The following is a 25,551-nucleotide window of genomic DNA, read 5'->3' on the forward strand; positions in this document are numbered from 1 at the left end:
AAAGCCTTTGAGCCTCAAGCTGCTTCTGTTGACAATCTCCTCTGCTGACAAGCAGCAGGGTGATGGAAAAGTCACACCTCTCACTGTAGCTCAACGAGAACATGCTGCTTTTAAAACTCTATGTGTTGTTTGTCATTCTATCAACTTGAGTCATTAACGAGGTCCCACCTTTTTGATAAAAGAAGTTAAAATAACAGAATACACTGATTCACAGCAACTCTTTAAACAATGCCTGCTATTCCTACAACCAGTATCCTCAACCTTCATCAGCAGTATCTTTGCATATCAGAGCACCAGCAGTGCAAAACAACATGTCATCACAGTCCATCTTACTGTTTAGTCAGGACTAAGACACCTCAGGAATGATAAGTAAATACAGTCCAGAGTTGAGTATCAGGACGTTTCTCGAGCGGATTGCCAATTCACCACTGCACAGTCCAGATAAAACAATAAAACACGTATAGTGCTGCCTCAATCAGTCTTACACATATAACAATAGAAGAATTAGTGAATGGCCTCTATACAGTATAATATATTTCATGGAAAATTTGCTGTCAAAATGGTCTGACCATGAATTAAGTGATTCCACAAATTATTGGATCATGAAATAACAAGGGAGCACTGTATTCAATATTAGTTCAGGTTTTGCAAACTACAAACTAAAAGCATTGTGCATTGTACACTGTGCCTGTTACTCAGGGTGTGGGTGAATCACCCAGAACATTCTCTAACCAGACTGCTTATACCCTACATTAGTCTGGTTACTTGGCGCTGTACTGTAAAATGCTTTTCCGAAAATAATCAACATGAAGTATTAGTGAACAGTGACCCCACACTGACCTCTCTAACATCCTCTACTTACTGTGCACATGGCCTGTGTAAATAAAAGTCCCTCTTACAGTATTTACACAGAAGAATGCTTCAATATGACATTCAGGAGATTAAACAGAGACATTCTTTTCAAATATACCAGTAGTGGGAGGCCAGATGACTTTAGTCAACTGTAATGCTGGTTCAGACAATTTTCTGCGGATAAGCGCTGAGGCGGAGTGGGGGAATGGGGGGAATATCATTCTGGATTATGATTAATCTGACCTTAATTATGAACATAACATTTCCAATCAATAAAAGAAAAAAAAAAATGACAACATTGGTTAATTCCAAATGATATGATTTGCAGCTTGAATTAAGAACCCATAAATGAATGGATTGCACAGGTACATACACTCAGATGTTGACAATGACAAACTTTTTTTTTTTTTTTTTTTTTAAATCACCCAGACAGTGATCTTACCCCTAAGTTTTATTTAGTGGGTTGTACAATGACTGTTACAGGTTTTAATGTCAATTTTCTGGTCTGACCCACGAAAGGCAAGTCACTTGGGTGGTCTGCATTACCCAGCTGATTAATGTCTGAGGAGGACAATCATAACTGTTTCAAAATACTGTTTCAACAGTTCCTCTTACGTATCTAAAAGCAATGCTGGTGCATTTATTGTTCTTTTTCATAGCAGAAATGCCAGAATGTCCTTTCCCTTCTAGTCTAGACATCTGCGTCCTGTGAGTAAGCATTGTGCTCCAAACCCTTTTAAAAGAGTGGTGACAGAGCCGTTCCAAACTGAATGCAGCAGTTTTCAAACCTCTCAAGGTATTTATTGTTGTGTGCTTGGCATGTTTGACAGTATTATTGTAACCTTGCTTATATTGCTGACAGTGCACCCCTGTGATCAAGCTGTTGTATCACAGACTGTGCTGCCCTGTACAGAGTGAAATACAGAATGCTATAATAATGCAGCTTTAGGTTCTGTTATGATTAAGTTGGTCATTCCTCAAGTCCGTACTCTGCCTGCTAGTCTCCTGTAGCAATTCCAAAGCCTCCATTCATTCTCCTACTTAGATTCTGACAGATTAAAAAAAATTCAAACTGTATACTGCAGTTGCTCAATCTCCAGGGATGAAGACCAGCTGGTACGTTTGCTAATCTATAATAATGACAGGATCTCAGGCAGGTATGATGCTTGCACTGTACATGCTGTATTTGACAGGCTCTGCTGCAGTCAGTATCGCATTGTCTTGCCTTGTGAGTATCCCATTGTAAACTTGACCTCTCGTGATGTTATCTCCTGATGACACTAACGGAATATCTGTAATGTAGTACTGCAACTAACCACTTTCCCAAAGTGGGGTTCTATTTCTGCTTTCCTACTGTACTTTCTAAGCATCACAGAGCGAAGCCACTTTGCCCCCATTTCCCTGCTCAGTGCAGTCCCTTGGCTTCCTAGCTCAAACAGCTGTGGCTGTATTGATTGATTTCATTGGATGATTCATCTTCATTAGTGCAGCATACTTTTGATTCAGTTTATGTTGGGTGATTAAAGACAGCCAGAAAAGCCTGTCAGCTCCAGTGGAGGCTACCCTAGTGTATGTGTATGTGAGAGAGAGAGAGTGCGTGCATGCATGCAATCATGTCTGTGTGTGGTAACTGCTGCGTTACCATGAAAATCTACATTCAGCGAAAAGCGAATGGCTGTTTTACTCTTATGTAACAGGAAAATTAAAACTCTTATTGGATATGTTGATTAACACTCAGGTCAATTCCTGAATTTGTTGCCACGATGAACAAACATCATCATATTTGAGCCAATGTAGCCTATTGAAGTGAGCTGGGGGTTGGGGGAGCTGGACATGATTTCTATACCCAACCAAAACTCTGCAAGAAAGAAAAAAAGAATGGAGCAGCAGCTAACAGACATACAGCACGCACATAATCAACACAATACCACCACGGTACCAGAAAAATGATTTCACATCACTAAATCACGCCACGCCTAACAGACATACAGCACGCACATAATCAACACAATACCACCACGGTACCAGAAAAATGATTTCACATCACTAAATCACGCCACGCCTAACAGACATACAGCACGCACATAATCAACACAATACCACCACGGTACCAGAAAAATGATTTCACATCACTAAATCACGCCACGCCTATAAATGTAAAATTTTACTTAACGAATACCACTTATTTACTACCTTTAATGCGTTGTATCGTTCTCGTCCTCCTATGCGAATGTGTCTGCTGGGCACTAGGGAATAATTGGCCTATTCATAGCTGTGGATGAATGTCTCTGCGTGCACGACTGCGCTACATGTTCATTTTCTCTTAGGAAGAACAATAAGAGTTGTTTACATCTTATAACACAGGGGTGGAGGCAACACCAAACCCCATGGTACAACAGAACAGCAGGACATGTTGCACCGGAATGTACAGGCTCAGGCATAAAGATGCTAACTTGAGTATTGTGATGTGACAGCAATACAGAAGATACAAACTGTAGGCTGCTTTTTTCCCCTGGCTGCTATTAGTAAATGTCTTCATTCAGACACACTGAATTTACAGTGACAACTACCAGGTGATAAGCCAAGCATAAGCCAATTACGACGTTGAAGATAAGCCCAGAAACAGAACAGATACTGTGTGTGTATATATATATATATATATATATATATATATATATATATAAAGATAAGCACAGAAACAGAACTTCTATTTTAACATGAAATTCTTAAACTCAGTGAACAAGTTAAAACTTCAATATAAAGCCATACAGATAAATAAAATAAGGAAATGCATAAACATGTTATAAAACAGTTAGTTTAATATTATAGGCACCTTGTTTTTAGCGGTTGCCTCTGACGATGGTTCCAGTTGGACTGCAGCAGACCTGGGATAAATATAGCTATAAATATGGTTTGTGAAAAGTAACTAGCATTTGAAAATAATTAAATACAGATTGCAGAAAGTAACTATCATTTGAAAACAATTAAATATGAGTAAAGTATTTGAAATACTTTAAACTCTTCATAAATATGTGACTGTAACAAACCGCAGCCTAATTATTATCCTGCATTCTAAGCAGGTTAAGGCCTGTCCTTGTTAACCACTCAATTATCATTTGGAAACTGCTCTATTTCAATTAGATTTAAATTGATCAATTAATTGAAATATTTGAATATTTTATGTTGGTGGTAAATATTTGAAAACAATGAAATATCTTTACCCACTGGTTTTATTGAACATGTTTAGCATTTTCCTAATTAGAAATCCTTCTCAACCACCATGTGGTAATTGCAAAACTTGGTACATAATTATACATTATAGGGAAATAATTAGGTTTTAGTTTTTTGATTCTTCATTAACTATTTGGGAATTTCAAATAACTTACATATATTTAAATATTTTCAAATAGTATTTGCTTCCTGCAATAATATTTAACTCTATGTAATTAATATTTAACATTTAAAAACATCATTGATTTATTTGAGCGTATATATTTAAATATGTCAACTATTTGAAATCGTTTTCCCACGTCTGGTACGCACAGTGCGTAACGTGCGAATGACTGCGGGCACCAACAGTTGAGAAGTTACTACACTGTCCTGTGCTGGGTCATGTCTTATCAAAATTCAAAACGCAATATTTCTGTAAAAGCAATTTACCCCCTGAAAACTGTCCCATAGAATCTGTGTTATGTTGCCGATAGCAACCGTTTCTATTCCACATATGTGGGCACTTTTAGTTTTGTTTGTGTGCTTCTTTCTTTGTTTTTTATTAATGCGTTTTCAACAAGCATTCAGCGTGAATGAAGGTTCTTATTTATTAAGTGCTTCAAAGCTGGCTGTTAAATCTAAAGGGAGCCCTGGAATCATTGTGCCGAATAACTGATAATGACTGTGTTTCTGGAATTTAGTTGAGGCATCACCTACAGTATATATATATATATATATATATATATATATATATATATATATATATATATATATATATATATATATATATGGATATATAGATATAATAGATGGGCTTCAGTGAGTTACAGGAAAATAATTTCATCTAGGGTTTCTGTGATGTCATAAATTACAAGAGCGAAGATGGAATTGTTTTCCTGTAACTCACTGAAGAGGCCCATATATTATTGTTTATAATACATGGATATCCTTGTGATGCTAATATTAAAGAAGATGAGGTTCAGCAGTATAGTTCAATTTTTTTAAATGTAGTGTTTCAGTGCTGTACAGACATGTCTTTAGCCGTTTCTCCAGTTTCTCTGATACGAATGTACCAGCTTTACATTTTTTGTTTTTGTTTTAACGTATTCTCATTTTGTTGATCATTAATGAACATTTCTGTACTGTGGGTGTTGCCGAGTGATTGAAAATGAGACATTTTGTGCTTGAATTGAAATTGATGGTCTCGAGGAGTCGAATGGGTGAAAGTTCAAGTATATTTTCCTCTAGAGGAATTATCACTTTTTGATGTCTCTATTGTGGTACTATGTCTTTTTATTTAGAATGGCTCAGGATGCAAATATAGCCTTCATCCATTTATTATATCGAAATATAGATAGACTTGTATAATCCATTGAGGGCACAAGTAGAAATGTCTGAACGTCTGAATTAATGTGTCTGAAGTTGCAGAGGATGAGCCCTCTCCTAATACCACCACGCAAGGGAACTTTATCAAAATGGAATTGATCAAAGAAAAAGACAAAGAAAAAAGAAAACAGCAATCACAGCCAAATTCTGCATAAGATATGTCTGATCTACTACTGGGTATTAAGGGACAGCTTTTGGTTACTTGAACAAAGTTTTAATTCTTTGGCCATTTTTCTTTTTATTAGACACCCATTCCTGCTTCTTTATCTGAAAGCTTGAAAAATAATGTGTGTATACTCTAATGAGGTTTATGGCAAACACACATTATGGGTAGTTTTATATTCTGACTATCAACCATCAACTATATTAATCTCACATATAATAATAATAATAATAATAATAATAATAATAATAATAATAATAATAATAATAATCCCTAACCCCAGTTTGCAATGGATTGGCACTTATTTCCTGCATGTTACAATGACATGCTTACACCATGACCTGTTCTGCAGTTTAGCAAAAGGAGGTATCACAAAGATTTTTAACGGTTGCTTCTTAATTGTTGTAATATATGATAATGTGTGTTAATTCTTTAACTTAATCACTAGGATGTGTTTCTTTAAACAATGTTAACCGCTTCATGTTAATTTTCTTATTACAGTCCATAACAACAGTGTGATTATATTAATAACTATCTCATTCAGCTACAGTTATCCTGTTATTACACCTCCAAGGCAAAGTCGTTCAGTAAAGAGAATATGTCTCGTATTATTAGATTTCTCCTGGTGAAAAACTTTAAATAAATCATCTAGATGTAAAGTGATGGGTTACATACCTAAATGACAACTCTGTATCTCTGTATCTGGTAAATGAAATCACAGCAAACTCAGAGTTATTTAAACACAAATCACAATAACATGCAAGATGCACCACCTTACAAACTCATTCCTTTCTCAAGATGGGTGATTGTATTTGAAACAAGCAGTGATGAAACAGATCTGATGCTGCTGACAATTGCACTATAGATATCTGGATTAACATGTGTACTTACACATAATTACAATGTTATTCATAGTTGCAATATATTGAATGTGTATTTTTTTGCAAGATATATGTAGGTACGCAGTTGTATCAGAAAGGGGTTAGGGTTAGGTTTAGAGTCAGGTTTAGGGCGGTTAGGTTTACAGATAGGGATAAGATTTGGGTTATATCATGCAAAGAAATTACACATTATGTACTGTGTATCTGTGCATAATAACATTGTAATTACAGTGCCTTGCGAAAGTATTCGGCCCCCTTGAACTTTGCGACCTTTTGCCACATTTCAGGCTTCAAACATAAAGATATGAAACTGTAATTTTTTGTGAAGAATCAACAACAAGTGGGACACAATCATGAAGTGGAACGAAATTTATTGGATATTTCAAACTTTTTTAACAAATAAAAAACTGAAAAATTGGGCGTGCAAAATTATTCAGCCCCCTTAAGTTAATACTTTGTAGCGCCACCTTTTGCTGCGATTACAGCTGTAAGTCGCTTGGGGTATGTCTCTATCAGTTTTGCACATCGAGAGACTGAAATTTTTGCCCATTCCTCCTTGCAAAACAGCTCGAGCTCAGTGAGGTTGGATGGAGAGCATTTGTGAACAGCAGTTTTCAGTTCTTTCCACAGATTCTCGATTGGATTCAGGTCTGGACTTTGACTTGGCCATTCAACACCTGGATATGTTTATTTGTGAACCATTCCATTGTAGATTTTGCTTTATGTTTTGGATCATTGTCTTGTTGGAAGACAAATCTCCGTCCCAGTCTCAGGTCTTTTGCAGACTCCATCAGGTTTTCTTCCAGAATGGTCCTGTATTTGGCTCCATCCATCTTCCCATCAATTTTAACCATCTTCCCTGTCCCTGCTGAAGAAAAGCAGGCCCAAACCATGATGCTGCCACCACCATGTTTGACAGTGGGGATGGTGTGTTCAGGGTGATGAGCTGTGTTGCTTTTACGCCAAACATAACGTTTTGCATTGTTGCCAAAAAGTTTGATTTTGGTTTCATCTGACCAGAGCACCTTCTTCCACATGTTTGGTGTGTCTCCCAGGTGGCTTGTGGCAAACTGTAAACGACACTTTTTATGGATATCTTTAAGAAATGGCTTTCTTCTTGCCACTCTTCCATAAAGACCAGATTTGGTCAGTATACGACTGAATGTTGTCCTATGGATAGAGTCTCCCACCTCAGCTGTAGATCTCTGCAGTTCATCCAGAGTGATCATGGGCCTCTTGGCTGCATCTCTGATCAGTCTTCTCCTTGTATGAGCTGAAAGTTTAGAGGGACGGCTAGGTCTTGGTAGATTTGCAGTGGTCTGATACTCCTTCCATTTCAATATTATCGCTTGCACAGTGCTCCTTGGGATGTTTAAAGCTTGGGAAATCTTTTTGTATCCAAATCCGGCTTTAAACTTCTCCACAACAGTATGTCAGACCTGCCTGGTGTGTTCCTTGTTCTTCATGATGCTCTCTGCGCTTTAAACGGACCTCTGAGACTATCACAGTGCAGGTGCATTTATACGGAGACTTGATTACACACAAGTGGATTCTATTTATCATCATTAGTCATTTAGGTCAACATTGGATCATTCAGAGATCCTCACTGAACTTCTGGAGAGAGTTTGCTGCACTGAAAGTAAAGGGGCTGAATAATTTTGCACGCCCAATTTTTCAGTTTTTTATTTGTTAAAAAAGTTTGAAATATCCAATAAATTTCGTTCCACTTCATGATTGTGTCCCACTTGTTGTTGATTCTTCACAAAAAATTACAGTTTCATATCTTTATGTTTGAAGCCTGAAATGTGGCAAAAGGTCGCAAAGTTCAAGGGGGCCGAATACTTTCGCAAGGCACTGTATATGTAAGTATGCATGTATTTACTAAGTAGCTATTATATACATACACAGTAATTAGAGACACATAATGAAAAGTGTTACCAAAGTTTTATGAACAGCAAAGCACATGTATAATTCTACTATCTGGCTGGTCGAACCAAGTCCCAATACAAGCTTCCATCACATTCATCAATGGAGCTTTGTCATCCTATATGAACTGCCAGCCTCATTCCACACGCAAGGGCCATTTTATGGATGAGACAAAAAGGTACCCTACCCTACAATGTCCCCATGTCCAATTAATGTGAGCCCTACCATGTCCCCTTGTCCAGTCAATGTGAACCCTACCATATGTCCCCATGTCCAATCAATGTGAACCCTACCATGTCCTGATTCTTTAGTTTGGAGTGACTGTACTCGTATTGGCTAATGAAGCATGTATCTACATTACCTGGTTGTTTGTGGATATTGTAATTTGGTATGATATCCAACACAGAAGTTATAATTACACATCCTGAGTGGAAGGTTAGACAATGACAGTTATCTAGATAACAGTGCATGTTGTGAATGGACCAGACTTCTCCGGACAGTAGATGGGTGTACCAGGGTCCCACTGTTTTCTGCCAATTCTGAGATGATGGCACTGCTGGACATCTTCCAATTGCGAAGGGAAGTAAGCATGATGTGACTTTCATCTGCTGCAGTAAGTTTCCTTGGCCGACCACTGCGCCTACGGTCCTCAACGTTGCCCGTTTCTTTGTGCTTCTTCAAAAGAGCTTGGACAGCACATCTGGAAACCCCTGTCTGCCTTGAAATTTCTGCCTGGGAGAGACCTTGCTGATGCAGTATAACTACCTTGTGTCTTGTTGCTGTGCTCAGTCTTGCCATGGTGTATGACTTTTGACAGTAAACTGTCTTCAGCAACCTCACCTTGTTAGCTGAGTTTGGCTGTACCTCACCCAGTTTTATTCCTCCTACACAGCTGTTTCTGTTTCAGTTAATGATTGTGTTTCAACCTACATATTGAATTGATGATCATAAGCACCTGTTTGGTATAATTGTTTAATCATACACCTGACTATATGCCTACAAAATCCCTGACTTTGTGAAAGTGTACCTAGAAGAATTGATGCTGTTTTGAAGGCAAAGGGTGGTCACACCAAATATGGATTTGATTTAGATTTTTCTTCTGTTCACTCACTTTGCATTTAGTTAATTGATAAATATAATCTATTAACATGTCTATTTTTGAAAGCATTCCTACTTTACAACATTTTTTCACACCTGCCTACAACTTTTGCACAGTACTGTATATATCTATATCTATATATATATATATATATATACACACATACACACACACACACGTTCATATATACATTATTTGGATATTGAGTCAGACTGAATACTGCTTAATCCAGTCTTTAATTTAAAAGAGAACATTCCATATTAATGTTACAGTTACAAAAACTGAGAAACAAATGCTAAGGAGACCTTGAACTGGATGATATTATTATATTACATTTCTGTTTGGTTTAGGTTTTAATTAGAGCTGCCACATGATTAGTGAAAAACGATCCTTATGGAAAGAGATGTATCACACATATGTACCCACTCACTCACCCAACTCATTACCTAGATACGCCCGCCGTTGTCGCACAACTTCATGGTGTTTCAATGAAGACAATGCTCAAAACAAACACTCCACTCTACAAGGAAAGTGCATTACTGCAGTGTTTGGAAATACAGTATGTCCCTCTTGAGTTTTGAGGAGGATAGTAGGGAGACCTGCCTCTAAATCAATGTTGTATCTAACAGGTTAGCAGTGGAGCTGAGCTGCCTTCACCTGGGCAGATTGCTGGACACATGAAAGGGTTCCTAACTCACTCTGGTTGGCAGGTTGTTTGCTATTTGGACTGTAATGACTGCAGTGAGGTTAGTATGTGATATTCTTTCTGACATATTATCCAAATGTGTAGGTATGGTATTTATGAGCTTGTACTATATGAAAGCAGTCTTGGTTGAGTCTCGTTGCACATGGGTTACTTGTGTAAAACAGGAAATATACTGCATTGCATCCTTAGATTGAAACTCACAGCCATTTAACAAAGAGCAGCGACTGCATCTCTTGAGTTTGGGTTTTAACAACGTATGTAAAATACATAACTTCAAACTAGACATTAGGGGAAAAAAACTACTTTAATATACACCTCCATAAAACTCAATCTGAATACTGCTCACTTCACAAAGCAAGGATGAGGAACTGACAATAAGGAAAGCAGCACAATCATTTCTTTGCACTTCAACAGCTTCTAACAGAAGGCATCATTTTGATTTGACATGTTGTATTATCATTGGTTTTATTCAGAGTGGTGGAAGCTCATAAGAATTCCGAGTGCTTTCCAAAAGATAATGCAAAGTAACTGCTTCCTATTTACATCTCACATAAACTCCAAAATACCATCGTCGAAGTCACAGCAAATAGAATTGCAAAGGCTTTCATGAATACAAAGAAGCTTTCCATCATCAAAGGTATACATAAATAGTATGGGTGTTCAATGCAGACATTCACAAAACTTCATGGACTGTATTAAGGAATGTCTTTTTTTAAGGAATGTTTTTTGAAGAATGTTCAGGTTGCCTGATTTTGTTAGATCACCCAATGCATCTATTACAACAGTGAGAGCCTGTGTCATCTATTGAACATCTACTGTGTATTGTCAAAAATACCCTTGAAAACAAAATGACAATGTGGATTAAAAAGCTTTGAGGAGCTAGCCCTGTGTACTGGAAGCTATGCTGAGGATCTGTGTGAATGACTTTCGGTGTAGCTGCATTTCAACCCCACTCCTACTGATTAGGGACAGAGATTAAAGGACTAAGGGACTCCCTCCGAATCCCTGGGAGCTGAGAGGTATGAAAAATGATGAAGAAACATCTCCATCAAACTACTTCCTGTCTGCGGCAACAACCCTCATAATCAAGTTTGTTTGCTATTGATTTCAACATATGTTATCAAAGTCTTGGGTTACATAGTTCTTTATATAGAATATCAAGACTTAGAGGGCACCTCTGGCTTACAGAGACATGTGCCATCAATGTAAAGAACACATACAAAACGTTGAGTGTCTTGTTTTGCCAAGTGATCTGAGAGTCTTGAGTTACAACTGTATTAAATAAATGAAAGAATCCAAATCGCGCACATATAAAAATAATTGTTATTTACTTGTTCCACACTTACATTTTAAATAGGTACTATAACAAACAAGTAGGGTTTAAAAATCTGTAACCAGATAATGAATTCAATTATTAGCTGGCATGCTTGTACAGTTTGAGCGATGCACATGTGGATGATTCATCACCTTTCTAGTCCAATCTACTTTGTGGACTGAAGGGCTATTGGCACTTTTTTTAAAAGTAAGACAAGAGAAAATGCATCTAGAGTAGATCTGGCTTCTACTTTCCAGAAACATTTTGTCTGGCCAGTAAGGAGAATTCTTGGTAACGCTTTATATTGCATGGCATAAATTAATATTAAATAGATATGCAATTGCATATTAAATTAATGTTAAATTAATATTTAATAGATAAGCAATTTATATTAAATTTACGTTCAATTATTCCTTGTTACTTTCCATCAACATTTAAGTCAAATTAACTGTATTTTCAATTAAAAACATGGTATCTTTGGTATCTTATGGACCAAAAGATATTTGACGCAAGAGAAGGACTAGTTTTCAATAATCTCTCAGCTTTTGTCCTCTCTCTATTTTGTTTCCTCCTCTCAGTTCTCCTTTGACTTTCCTAAATATTATTTGAGGATTATTGTATTTTTTTTTTTTTTTTTACTGCATTCTTTGTTGTAATTGTAACAAAATCAACAGAAAACAGTAATACTACTAAAAACAACAATAATAATAATAATAATAACTTTACTACTCTATACAATACTTTGTTATGGCTAGCAACGGTTTAAATATGATAAAACTGCAATCTCTATTTCAGCATATTACAAAGGATTACTCTGGGTCAAATAGAATTTCGTCATCAATAAACCCTCTTAAAAAGCAAAGTGGCAATGGTGCCTGTGACAAGGATGACAGAGGTTTGAGACTCAGAGACAGTTTAAACGTTCAAAATAAAGCTTTTTAATAAACAAAAATACAAAATAAATTGGCACAATGGCCAAACAAAAAGGTTTAAAAAAAACACAAACAATCAACACAAAAACAAAACTTACAAAATAAGGCTTCCAGGCTGGGCGTTGCCTTCACTGGTTTACCAAAAACTTAACAAAACACAGCACATACAAAAACACTCTTTCCTCCTCTCTTCTAGAACTCTCTGTCCCTGAATGGGAGGCTGAGGCCTCCTTTTATGTCAGGTGGCTGGTGACTAATTGAATAATTAATGGGTTGATTGCTCCCACCTGACACAATCAACCTGGGCAGGGAGGAGAATTTAACTCCTTCCCTGCCAGTATTTCTAAGGGCAGAGCCCTGCTCTGCCACAGTGCCATTTTCATTGTTCTCTAAGATACTTGCATGTAATAGATGGAGGAATGAGGTCCTAAATCAACAGCAAGAAGTGAGGTATTAAAAACCACTGAGCCCTGTAATTAAATATTTAAACACAATCTAAAATATTTATGGAGCAGGAGCTCCCGAGTCGCACATCTGGTAAAGGCACTCCTCATGGAGTGCAGGATGCGCCCTATAGCCTGTAGATAATCGGTTAAAGTCCAAGCTATTCCACTGCCGCCTGTGGAAGGAAGTTCCCAGGGGGCAGAGCACAACTGGCTGAGTGCCGCCCAGGCGGGGAGGGCTTAGGTCGACCAGGGTTTCCTCGGCTCACAGTGCACCAGCGACCCCTGCAGACTGGCCGGGTGCCTGCGGGCCTGCCTGTAAGTTGCCCAGAGCTGCGTGGTCCTCCAATGCTGTTGCTCTGAGGTGGCTAAATGGTGGGCCTGCAGAGTGAAAAAAAGCAGACGGCTGACAGCTCATGTTTCGAAGGACACATGTCCGTCTGCATCTCTCCTGAGTCAGTCCAGGGGTGGCAGTGGTAAGCAGGGTTGAAATAAAAAAAAAAAATTGAGCTTTCCAAATTGGGGATTGTGACAGGGTGGCTGGGAGGTGACGTCATGGCAGAAGCAGGAACTAAAACACTGCACTGCAGTTTCAAAAGGAAGACGCGGCTGGCCGCCGTTTTTATTAAGCAACACAAAAATAAAATAAAAGGTTTAAACAAAAACACACTGTGCTCACAGAGCAAAAATAAAACAGTAAACAAAAATAATCACGAACACTAAATAATAAACCATACAGGTCAGGCTGGGCAGTCGCTGTCACTGTTCCCGTATGTTATATGTTATAATTTAGTTTCGTTTGCTTTCTCTCCACTCTCTACGCTCCTCTCGTACACCCACCCCGAGAGCCGAGAGCTGCAGGCTTTTATATTAGTGACCGATGGATTAACTACCTATTATTTAATAATCCCCTGGTCACATTCTGCACGCGTTTCCTAATTATTCCTGGCAGAGGACGAGCACCAATCTCGCCTCTGCCAGAACACGTTTACATAAAACAAAACAATAACAAAACAATAACAAAAACATACGGCGCTTTGCCGACAAATATAAAACACAATAACACGGCGGTACGCCGTCACAAATACAATAAATACATCATAACAAACAAATACAAAATAACACAGGGGTGGAGGGGGAAACCCCCGTTCTAAAAATAAACAAATACATTTAAACAGCAGGGCTTACTACCGCCCTGCTACAGGGATAAAATGAGAAAAAATAATTGCTGATAAAAGAAATAATAATAATAATTATATACATATATATATATATATATATATATATATATGGAGCTACATTCTGGCCTTTTTTTAATTCCCCCTTACTCCTTTTCTCTGTCTGGTGTCTCTTACGCTCATCCCTATGCATATGACTTTGTTTCCTCTGCTCCAGCTCTTTCAGTGAGGAGGGGGTTGAGAGGCTGCGTCTCCGACTTTCCAAAAGGTGAGAAGTACCATCTGTGGGCCTTGCTCACTATAAAGCTCGGGAGAGATGCTAAACCCAGTGCAGTTTGTATGCAAGTAATGCTCCATCAATACTGGAGCCAAATGGTGACATTACAAATGTTTTCTGAATGGTAACCGGGAACACCACTGTGATACACATGCATTTAGATTCCAGGGAGCTGACACTTGTTGACCAAATGTCCTTTAGGACTAAAGGGTCCTACGACTTGTATACCAGGTCTCTTGTGGCAGCTAAAGATACAAAATGAAAGATTTTAAAAGTACTGTTTATGAAATGTGCAAATGACCTTGTTAAAGATGTGCTAAGTTTAAATTTTGCTGCACAGCTTTTTATTTTCCTAGTCTTCAGTTACTAGGAAAATATGCACAATAAAAACCCGCCCAACAAAACATTATCCAATCTCTGGCTAGCCCTGTTGTCTTTGCAATCAATCACAGTAAGAATAAGAAAAACTAGAAGCTACACATACTGAAGCGTAAACACCCCAATCCAGCTACAAATCCAACGGGAACCATCGTCAGAGGCAACCGCAAAAAAGGTGGCTATAATATTAAACAAACTTTTATAACTTATTAATGCATTTCCTTATTATATTTATCTGTATAGCTTCATTTTGAAGTTTTAACATGTTCACAGAGTTTTAAGAATGTAATGTTAAATTATAAGTAGCGTAATTCATTGCAGAGTCAAGTTGATACATCAAAAAAAACGTTTTACTCTCTCAGTGTTAAAATTACTCACAGACCCCAAACCTTATCTGGAGCACTGAGCATATGTGAAAAAAATGGGAGCACAGAAGACACAATTGTAATTGGATTTGTGGTGTTTTAATTAAACTTTTTGTTTTGTTTTGTTTCGCTTATAAAATATTTAAAATAGTACAGGAATATTCTAAGAAAGTGAAATTGTAAAGCTACATTAAAAAATGTAGATGTTGTAAAAGCAGGGCACATGAAAAATCCCTCCTGAATTAAAGAACACAGAATCTACAAAATAATGTCAGTCAATCCCACTGTGACAGGGCTGGCCGATGTGGTGACGTCAAAGAACACAGAATCTACAAAATAATGTCAGTCAATCAAAAAATCACAAACACAATAACAAAATAAATGATCCAGGTCAGGCTGGGCAAATCAATTTCTTTTTTTTTTTTTTTGGTTCCTGGGTAGTAAGTGTTATTTCCTAATTGCTTATGCCTCAAAAGTTTAGAAAATGGCTATAATTCTCCACAAACTTTGCTTTTGTGACCAGGACAGTGATATTTTGAAATTTACCTATTTCCAATGAGAAAACAGGTGAATTTGTGTCTTTTCGTTCACATAATGTCAGAAAAAAACAACATATGAATCCAAATTAACATGTATTTATACTAAAGTAATACAAAAATGACTACAAAAGATTTAGAAGTGAGTAGTTTTTCGAGATTTAAGATTATACTGTAAATCACTTTCACGAATCAGCCCCCAAATGTAGTCTCCCATCATGTTCTCTTTATACTGTCCTTGGTAGCGGCGTTCAAAGTCCAGTATATCCTGGTGGAAGCGCTCGCCTTGCTCCTCCGAGTACACTCCCATGTTCTCCTTGAATTTATCAAGATGAGCATCAAGGATATGGACTTTGAGGGACATCCTACAGCCCATTGTGCCGTAGTTCTTCACCAGAGTCTCAACCAGCTCCACATAGTTTTTGGCCTTGTGATTGCCCAGGAAGCCCCGAACCACTGCGACAAAGCTGTTCCAAGCCGCTTTCTCCTTACTAGTGAGCTTCTTGGGGAATTCATTGCACTCCAGGATCTTCTTTATCTGTGGTCCGACGAAGACACTGGCTTTGACCTTTGCCTCAGACAGCTTAGGGAAGAAGTCTTGAAGGTACTTGAAGGCTGCTGACTCCTTATCTAGAGCTCTGACAAATGGTTTCATAAGGCCCAATTTGATGTGCAGTGGTGGCATCAGCACCTTCCGGGGGTCCCAGCCGTACTCATCATACTTCAAGGCATCCAGCAAGGTCCTGATGCTGTTGTAATCCTCTTTGAGGTGCACCGAGTGAGCCAGGGGAAGAGACGGGTACTTGTTACCATTATGGAGCAGCACGTTTTTGAGGCTCCTGGATGAGCTGTCAATGAAGGACAGTATAACGAGAACATGATGGGAGACTACATTTGGGGGCTGATTCGTGAAAGTGATTTACAGTATAATCGTAAATCTCGAAAAACTACTCACTTCTAAATCTTTTGTAGTTATTTTTGTATTACTTTAGTATAAATACATGTTAATTTGGATTCATATGTTGTTTTTTTCTGACTTTATGTGAACGAAAAGACACAAATTCGCCCGTTTTCTCATTGGAAATAGGTACATTTCAAAATATCACTGTCCTGGTCACAAAAGCAAAGTTTGTGGGGAATAATAGCCATTTTCTATACTTTTGAGGCATAAGCAATTAGGAAATAACACTTACTACCCAGGAACAAAAATTGTGTTATATAGTGTAATACAACAAAACAAATAGAAAATAATAAATTGCACAGGGGTGGAGGGCTACCCCGTTCTAAAGTAAACACATAATACATTTAAATCAAAATACAAAACAAATACATTTTACACAGGGCTTTGCCCTGCCCCATGTTCATATGCAGGGCTCCCAGCCCTGTCACACCTACCTACAGTAATATTAGCATCACGTCGTCAGTCTCACATTTGCCTATATGACATATACCCACATTATGGTAAGCTTGTATTTGATATTTCTTAATGCTATTTTCTTCCTTGTGATTGCAAAGGTAAACATTTCTATAGAACTCACATGAAGGAAGGCAAATCTGAATGTTTTTTTTTCTAGGCTCTGACTCAACCACATGCCATATGCCTCTGCTTTTCCTGTGAGTCACTAACAATCAAATACCCGTTTACCATAATGTGGTTATCTTTATATAGGAAAATGTGAGACCTACAGTACCAAGCAATGGCGATACATATTAGGCAAGATTTGCTGGAGATATTGTGTTTGCCTCTATGTACTGTACTAAGTAAGGTATGGTCCACTGACGTCCCGCCAACCCTCTAAAATGTTAAGTTTCATTATTTTATGTTCATTTCATTGTGTTCTTTGATGCTTTCCACCGCACTGGCATACTTGGCAACATCATTGTCTGTACAAAATAATGGATGCTTTACTCAGTTAAAAGGAAAGGACAAAGAGGCACAGTGGTGTAACTGCAGACATTATCTTTACATACATGGTTTATTATATTCCATCATCATAGGCTTCCTGTAGAATAACCCTATGGATGCTCATCATGTCTGTGTCTCTGTTCATATTACACACTGTGTGAATGAAAATAAATCATGCCTATCAGCAAAGAAAGCTAATTTACAGTTGTGCCCTGTAGTGCTGTGTCAAATCCAGACTACAAATACCCTTCCACAAAGTCACGTCGAGACTGCAGGTTAACAGAGAGAGCCCACTCTGCAGGCAATTAACTCAAGAGTCTATGCCATTTCTCCAAGTTTCAGCTATGCTGTCATAAGCTAACTAGGGCTGCGTTTGAAGGTTTGTTCGCTAGCCAGGAATTCGAAGGTAGTTTTTACCCTTTGAAGTTTCACCAGGTGGCATTCATGCACTGTGTGGTTTTTTTTTTTCTACTCATCAACTTTACTCATCTCATATCTCATATGTTTGCTTTTCAAACCCCTCACACTTGGAATAAACTGCCTGCTTGCTTGAGTCTGAACTTTTTGAATTGTTTGCATGGACTAATGTTAAACAAGGACTCAATTGTAATTGTAGACATTTTTTATGGACGTCCTCATCCCTGTTAAACAATAAAGAATTGAATGTAATTAAATTTATTTAAACACTGCAGTCTCTTAGGAGACTGCAGTGTTTTGGCTAAGCAGCATATCTCTGGTGCATGAATCCATATAAACCGTCCCCTTCATATCGTGCTGTGTCTGGTTATTCACTTGGACAGGAACATGTGATCATACTTTGGTTGCTTAAAATATATGGGGAGGACAGATTGGTGATATTTCAACTACCTTCTGATGACAACATGCGTTTTGTCTTTGAATATCTAAGATGACACAAACACATAGCGCTATCAGAATTAGTGGATCAAGAAAAACTACCTGTGGACCAAGGTGAAACTTTGAAAATACAAAGTCAAGTATACAAACCTTGAAGTTTGATAGCGTTTTGAATGTATGGAAGACAATATTGTTTTCAAGAACACTGTAATTACTTGCAGCATCAATAACAACGACACAAGCGGCTGCTCTTACATGTTTAACAGTGTGTTGAGAGGCATTTATTTTGTTGTAGGTTTTTTTAGGTCCTTAGATGATTCCTGTCAAAGATGCAATGTTATTACACTTGTACCTTTACCTTTCTGTATTAAGATAGCTGTTATTTTGTTGTAAAAACAAAACACAAAAAAATCCAGTTTTATTAAGATTTGTTTTTCTTCAGTTTTGAATAAAACTGTCAACCCAATACACACAGTTAATTACAGAACACAAGTGAACAGGCATCTTTCCTGGTCTTTGTTTTTAATGTGTGGCTTGTTTCTGTCTGTGTAGCTGAAATGATTAGCTCTGCAGGCCTCATCCACTCTTCTAGTTCCCCCAGGCTTGGTCTTACTTGTCTTTCCATCCAGCAGACGTTGTCCTTGATGTAAAACCACACTATTTCCTCCTTTATTTCCTCCGTGCAGGAACAAGCCTATACTATCCAGATTCTTCCATTCCCTTGACTGTGTCAAGCACTGACAACCAAATTCCAGTATAGCCTTAAGACAGCAAACATTGCCATTGTCAGGGTGTAACCAGGAACCAGCCGTGTGGCTGGCATCGTGCATGCTTTACCTCTAGTGCATCAGAATGCAATTGCTAAGTAATTACTTTGCAAAGGGGTTGCTACCAAGGGGAGATCCAAAGCACCCTATGATGAATATTCATGAGAATATTAAGACACACTGAGAAGAGAGATCTCCATTCTTACCCTGAACATCTCCTTCCTACTCCTGCTGCCTCCCCTCCTGCTCCAAAAACTTAATTGAAATGTAGACACTGCAGTGTCAAGTAAAACACAAAGTGTAGATTTTCTTTTGTTCTTGTTGTTGTTCCAGAGATATTTGGTAGAAAGCTGTTTATTTCACTTTTAAACATGTATACCTGGCTACAATACAGCCCTACTGAAGTTTACACCTAATACTCCCAAATCCAAGATCAAACCATAGGCCACTCAGCCTAAATGATTTCAGTGGCTAATACATATTTTCATTAAGTACCAGACCTTTGTTTTCAACATTCACCAACTAATGACACAGACATTATTAACATTATGAAATATTGATAAACTTTGATAAAGTTCAATACCACCCACAGTTCATCTTACTGACAGCTCCACAAGTCAGACCACAATGCTTGATTATTAAGGCAGTAAACTATCTATCTCTAAAGCCTTTTACTGCATCTGTTTGTACAAATAAAGAAATGTATTTGCTTACGATTGTAAGTCGCCCTGGATAAGGGCGTCTGCTAAGAAATACGTAATAATAATAATAATAAATAATAAATAAGCTAAGCGTCCGCAATGTTGACAAAATCCTTCTTCCACACCCCAGTGAACAAGTGCATGTTCTGCAGCTAATTACAAAAAAGAAAATCATCAAGTGCTCTATGAATCTGTACTTCCTTCACCTCAATGAGCATTTTGGGAAACGCGTGGTGCTCGCTCACTGCAGCCCGCACTCAGCACACTACACTGAGCTAATTGGATTATCTGGTCAAGGCATGTACACTGTGATATTATCGTAAATGAGGAAGCAATTGTGAAACATTATAAATATGAGCATGATGACAGCTGGCTTGATATGGCATTGTACAAATCAATACGGAGCATGTTGGTGCATCCTATGGTGGCACACTTGCCATTTTAACAACATTTACTCATGGTACATGGGCACAATCACACTATTAGGTAAGAGCTTGAGGTGGTTCTTCAGCCTAGAAAATAAACAGATGTGAATGTTTAATCCACAGTGCATGCAACCCTGAGAGCAAATCAACATGTTTATTTCACACTCTCCTTCTGGAAGTGGTTGGTTCATACTTTTAACTATTGTAGAAAATGAAGGGTAGAGTCAACCCTAACTTTGGCAGTCTAAATGATTGAACTGCGGCTCCTTGTTGCTCTGAAGGTTCTTGTCTACATAACAAGTGTGCTTGAAGTGAAACTAGTACAGACATCTTCAGATGCATCAAATGCTTCAGATGCTTCCAATCAAATTCTGTTTAGAGAATTTGCTGCAACTGCCGCAGATGTAAAAGATCAAAGACGTGCCAAGCGTTGAGCACAGTTTAACGTGTAATTTTAAAGGTGCTTGGGAAACGTTAAATGAGTTTAAAGGAGTTTGTGAGCCCTCTGGACCTGGCAAGATGAACAGCAGTAAGCAGGTCAGCCATGGCCTTGGCAGAATCAATGTCGTTTTAGCGGCTGGGTTTAAAACCTTGTAAAAATCTAATCAAATTCTCATTTCCCAAGGGAAACAGTGAACCCTTTTGACCCAGTGTCTGACTGCACTGGCCAACGAAGAGTAGACAGTAACTTCAGGTAAAGAGAAAACCCATTCACAGAGAGAAATAAACTGAGCAAAAACAAACTTGGTTCATATCTCATAAAGTCATAGAAACACCATAAAGTGGCTGTAGCAAACATCCTTTATAATTCTTCCATGTTGTGCACTATATACTGTAGGTCTTGCATATGCACTTTCTTGGCCATTTCATCTGAAGAGTGTAATAGTACCCGCTCTTTCAATGCTATATTTCCTGTCATTAACCATTAGCAGTTTTCAATACTTAGCAGAGGCTAGCTAAATAACATGAACAGATGAGGAAAGCCTGTTTTTTGGTCATTGAACTTATACTTTCATAACTCACATTTCTGCCTGATCTTCCTTCTATGCACTGTATAGTGCAATTAATTCCAGTAATAGATAACAGAACAGCAGGGAGTGGTGTCAGTGTTACACTAGCACTGAATCATTCTAATAATACATAAGAGAACAGCAGGGAGTGGTGTCAGTGTTACACTAGCACTGAATCATTCTAATAATACATAAGAGAACAGCAGGGAGTGGTGTCAGTGTTACACTAGCACTGAATCATTCTAATAATACATAAGAGAACAGCAGGGAGTGGTGTCAGTGTTACACTAGCACTGAATCATTCTAATAATACATAAGAGAACAGCAGGGAGTGGTGTCAGTGTTACACTAGCACTGAATCATTCTAATAATACATAAGAGAACAGCAGGGAGTGGTGTCAGTGTTACACTAGCACTGAATCATTCTAATAATACATAAGAGAACAGCAGGGAGTGGTGTCAGTGTTACACTAGCACTGAATCATTCCAATAATACATAAGAGAACAGCAGGGAGTGGTGTCAGTGTTACACTAGCACTGAATCATTCTAATAATACATAAGAGAACAGCAGGGAGTGGTGTCAGTGTTACACTAGCACTGAATCATTCTAATAATACATAAGAGAACAGCAGGGAGTGGTGTCAGTGTTACACTAGCACTGAATCATTCCAATAATACATAAGAGAACAGCAGGGAGTGGTGTCAGTGTTACACTAGCACTGAATCATTCTAATAATACATAAGAGAACAGCAGGGAGTGGTGTCAGTGTTACACTAGCACTGAATCATTCTAATAATACATAAGAGAACAGCAGGGAGTGGTGCCAGTGTTACACTAGCACTGAAGCATTGGGCTCAGCTGTTTGGTTATAGTCCTTATTCTAGAAGACCCCACCACCACACAACTTATAGATTTAGATTCAATATATCATATGAACACAATTATGAAAAAAGGGTATGTTCATAATTAATCAGTGACAACTTCAATGCTTATTTTCTCAAACACTGGGGTAGTCTTTAAGCTATCAATTAGTGTACACCGTTACTATACATCTTCCTCATCTTCATCACGGCTATTAGATCTGTTCACTGTATAGCACCATCCATTGCAATTGTAGAGGTTTCTATATACTGTAATGAAAGCAGTCTAACAAAACACACAAAAAAACACACACACACACACACACACACACACACACACATTACAGCAGAACTAACAGAGATTGTTTAGTTATGTACACTTATTTTAAGGCATATAGTAATGGTTTGTAACAGTGGTGGTTTGTTTTAAGTGTAGTGAATACAAAGTATTAAAAACAAATCTGGAGTTCAGAATGTTTATCACCTTGCACACAACACTGACAAAGTCTGCTCAACACAAGTAATAGACAACACTGAATTAGGAACCAACACTGAGAAATGGTTCCCTTCTCTTGTGCTGTATGTTTTAAAATCATTCCAAAGCAATGATGTGCTGATAATGAACCCTTATGTAAATGCAAGCTCTCCAACTGCAAGATGGAAAGCATGCTTCACAAAGAAGAGCTTCATTAAACTCTCTGCTAGTCTGTCCTGAAATATCAACACATCTGAGCGTTGTTTCATAGTGCCGTATACTGTATGCCAAGTAGCTGCATCAAATAAAAACAGTCATTGACAAAGACAGGAACCAATCGTTCCTGCAATAAAAACAGTTTATTACATGCATATCAGAAATATTTATATGCACAGAAATGCCTGTATAGTACAGTTGTTTTACATTTGTCAATTTTGGTACTAAATTTTGCAAGTCCAGTTTGGCTGGCACTTTTGAATTCTCAGCTTTATACTAAAAGCTCTTTAGTCCTCTACACAGCTGACAGATAGCAAATATATTAAATGATTACTTTTCACAGGTTTTTACAAAAGAGGACACAGACAACATGCCCCACATGTCGACCTGTTCCTATCCAGTTTTAAATAACTTTAGCATAACAGAGGCAGAAGTGTTAAAGGGACTAGGAGCTCTTAAAATAAACAAATCCCCTGGGCCAGATGAGATCCTCCCAGTAGTACTCAAAGAAATGAAAGAAGTTATTTACAAACCACTAACGAAGATTATGCAACAGTCTTTTGACACAGGGGTTGTACCGACAGACTGGAGAATTGCAAATGTAATACCGATCCACAAAAAGGGAGACAAAACCGAACCAGGTAACTACAGACCAATAAGCCTGACTTCTATTATATGTAAACTTATGGAAACTATAATAAGATCCAAAATGGAAAATTACCTATATCCTGGGAGACAGTCAGCATGGTTTTAGGAAAGGAAGATTGTGTCTAACTAACCTGCTTGATTGTTTTGAGGATGCAACATCAACAATGGATAATTGCAAAGCATACAGCATGGTTTATTTAGATTTCCAGAAAGCTTTTGACAAAGTCCCGCATAAAAGATTAATTCTCAAACTGAACACACATGGATTAGGGAGTGGTTAACATGTAGAAAACAGAAAGTACTGATTAGAGGAGAAACCTCAAAATGGAGCGAGGTAACCAGTGGTGTACCACAGGGATCAGTATTAGGTCCTCTGCTATTCCTAATTTACATTAATGATTTAGATTCTGGTATAGTAAGCAAACTTGTTAAATTTTCAGACGACACAAAAATAGGAGGAGTGGCAAACACTGTTGCAGCAGCAAAGGTGATTCAAAATGATCTAGACAGCATTCAGAACTGGGCAGACACATGGCAAATTACATTTAATAGAGAAAAGTGTAAAGTACTGCACGCAGGCAATAAAAATGTGCATTATAAATATCATATGGGAGATACTGAAATTGAATAAGGAATCTATGAACAAGACCTAGGCGTTTATGTTGACTCAGAAATGTCTTCATCTAGACAATGTTGGGAAGCTATAAAAAAGACCAACAAGATGCTTGGATATATTGTGAGAAGTGTTGAATTTAAATCAAGGGAAGTAATGTTAAAACTTTACAATGCATTAGTAAGACCTCACCTAGAATACTGTGTTCAGTTCTAGTCACCTCGTTACAAAAAGGATATTGCTGCTCTAGAAAGAGTGCAAAGAAGCGCAACCAGAATTATCCCGGGTTTAAAAGGCATGTCGTATGCAGACAGGCTAAAATAATTGAATCTATTCAGTCTTGAACAAAGAAGACTACACGGTGATCTGATTCAAACATTCAAAATCCTAAAAGGTATAGACAATGTTGACCCAGGGGACTTTTTTGACCTGAAAAAAGAAACAAGGACCAGGGGTCACAAATGGAGATTAGATAAAGGGGCATTCAGAACAGAAAATAGGAGGCACTTTTTTTACACAGAGAATTGTGAGGGTCTGGAACCAGCTCCCCAGTAATGTTATTGAAGCTGACACCCTGGGATCCTTTAAGAAGCTGCATGATGAGATTCTTGGATCAATAAGCTACTAACAACCAAACGAGCAAGATGGGCTGAATGGCCTCCTCTCGTTTGTAAACTTTCTTATGTTCTTCTTATTATTATTATTTATTTTTTAGCAGACGCCCTTATCCAGGGTGACTTACAATTGTTACAAGATATCACATTATTTTTACATACAATTACCCATTTATACAGTTGGGTTTTTACTGGAGCAATCTAGGTAAAGTACCTTGCTCAGGGGTACAGCAGCAGTGTCCCCCACTGGGGACTGAACCCACGACCCTCCGGTCAAGAGTCCAGAGCCCTAACCACTACTCCACACTGCTGCCCTTATAAGATTGTGAGAGAAAAGGAACATGCAGTTAACTAGATAAGCCAAAAGCAAACGGCAGTCATATCTAAGCCTTCAAAGGAAAACAACTTTTTACTGTCTCTTCAGGTGTTTTTAGAATAGCATCTATCAGCCAAACTTTTGTGTGCATTTTTTCTTCCAGTTGCTGCATTATCATCTTTTTGCTCTTCATAACATTGACAATGAATACCAGTAGAACAGAAAGAAAGACATTCTGAACAGTTTTTCCAATAGGTTCTTAAAACGCAGAAAAAACACAATTATAGAAATGTAAAAATCATTTAACTGCAAAGACATCTAGTAAAGCAATAAACTCGGCACAATAAATAATGACACACACGTCAGCCTCCAGTCTGGCTAAAACGTAGATGAAACAAGCTGAGAAATAATGGACATCGATTTAAATGAAGCAAACTAAAGGAAGAGAAAAAGAAAACCAAAACAATGCCCAATACCTTGTGTATTAAACGTGCTG

At 37.9% G+C, this 25,551-nt stretch overlaps 1 protein-coding gene across 4 annotated transcripts in view; it reads right to left on the reverse strand.

Annotated features, from left to right (window-relative positions):
- LOC117405817 (neural cell adhesion molecule 2-like) overlaps positions 1-25,551 on the reverse strand; it is a 272,867-nt gene that overhangs the window by 220,126 nt on the left and 27,190 nt on the right. The gene's annotated exons all lie outside the window — the stretch shown is intronic.

This window comes from Acipenser ruthenus, chromosome 9 (assembly GCF_902713425.1).
Source record: "Acipenser ruthenus chromosome 9, fAciRut3.2 maternal haplotype, whole genome shotgun sequence".
In the NCBI taxonomy this organism is placed as follows: domain Eukaryota; kingdom Metazoa; phylum Chordata; class Actinopteri; order Acipenseriformes; family Acipenseridae; genus Acipenser; species Acipenser ruthenus.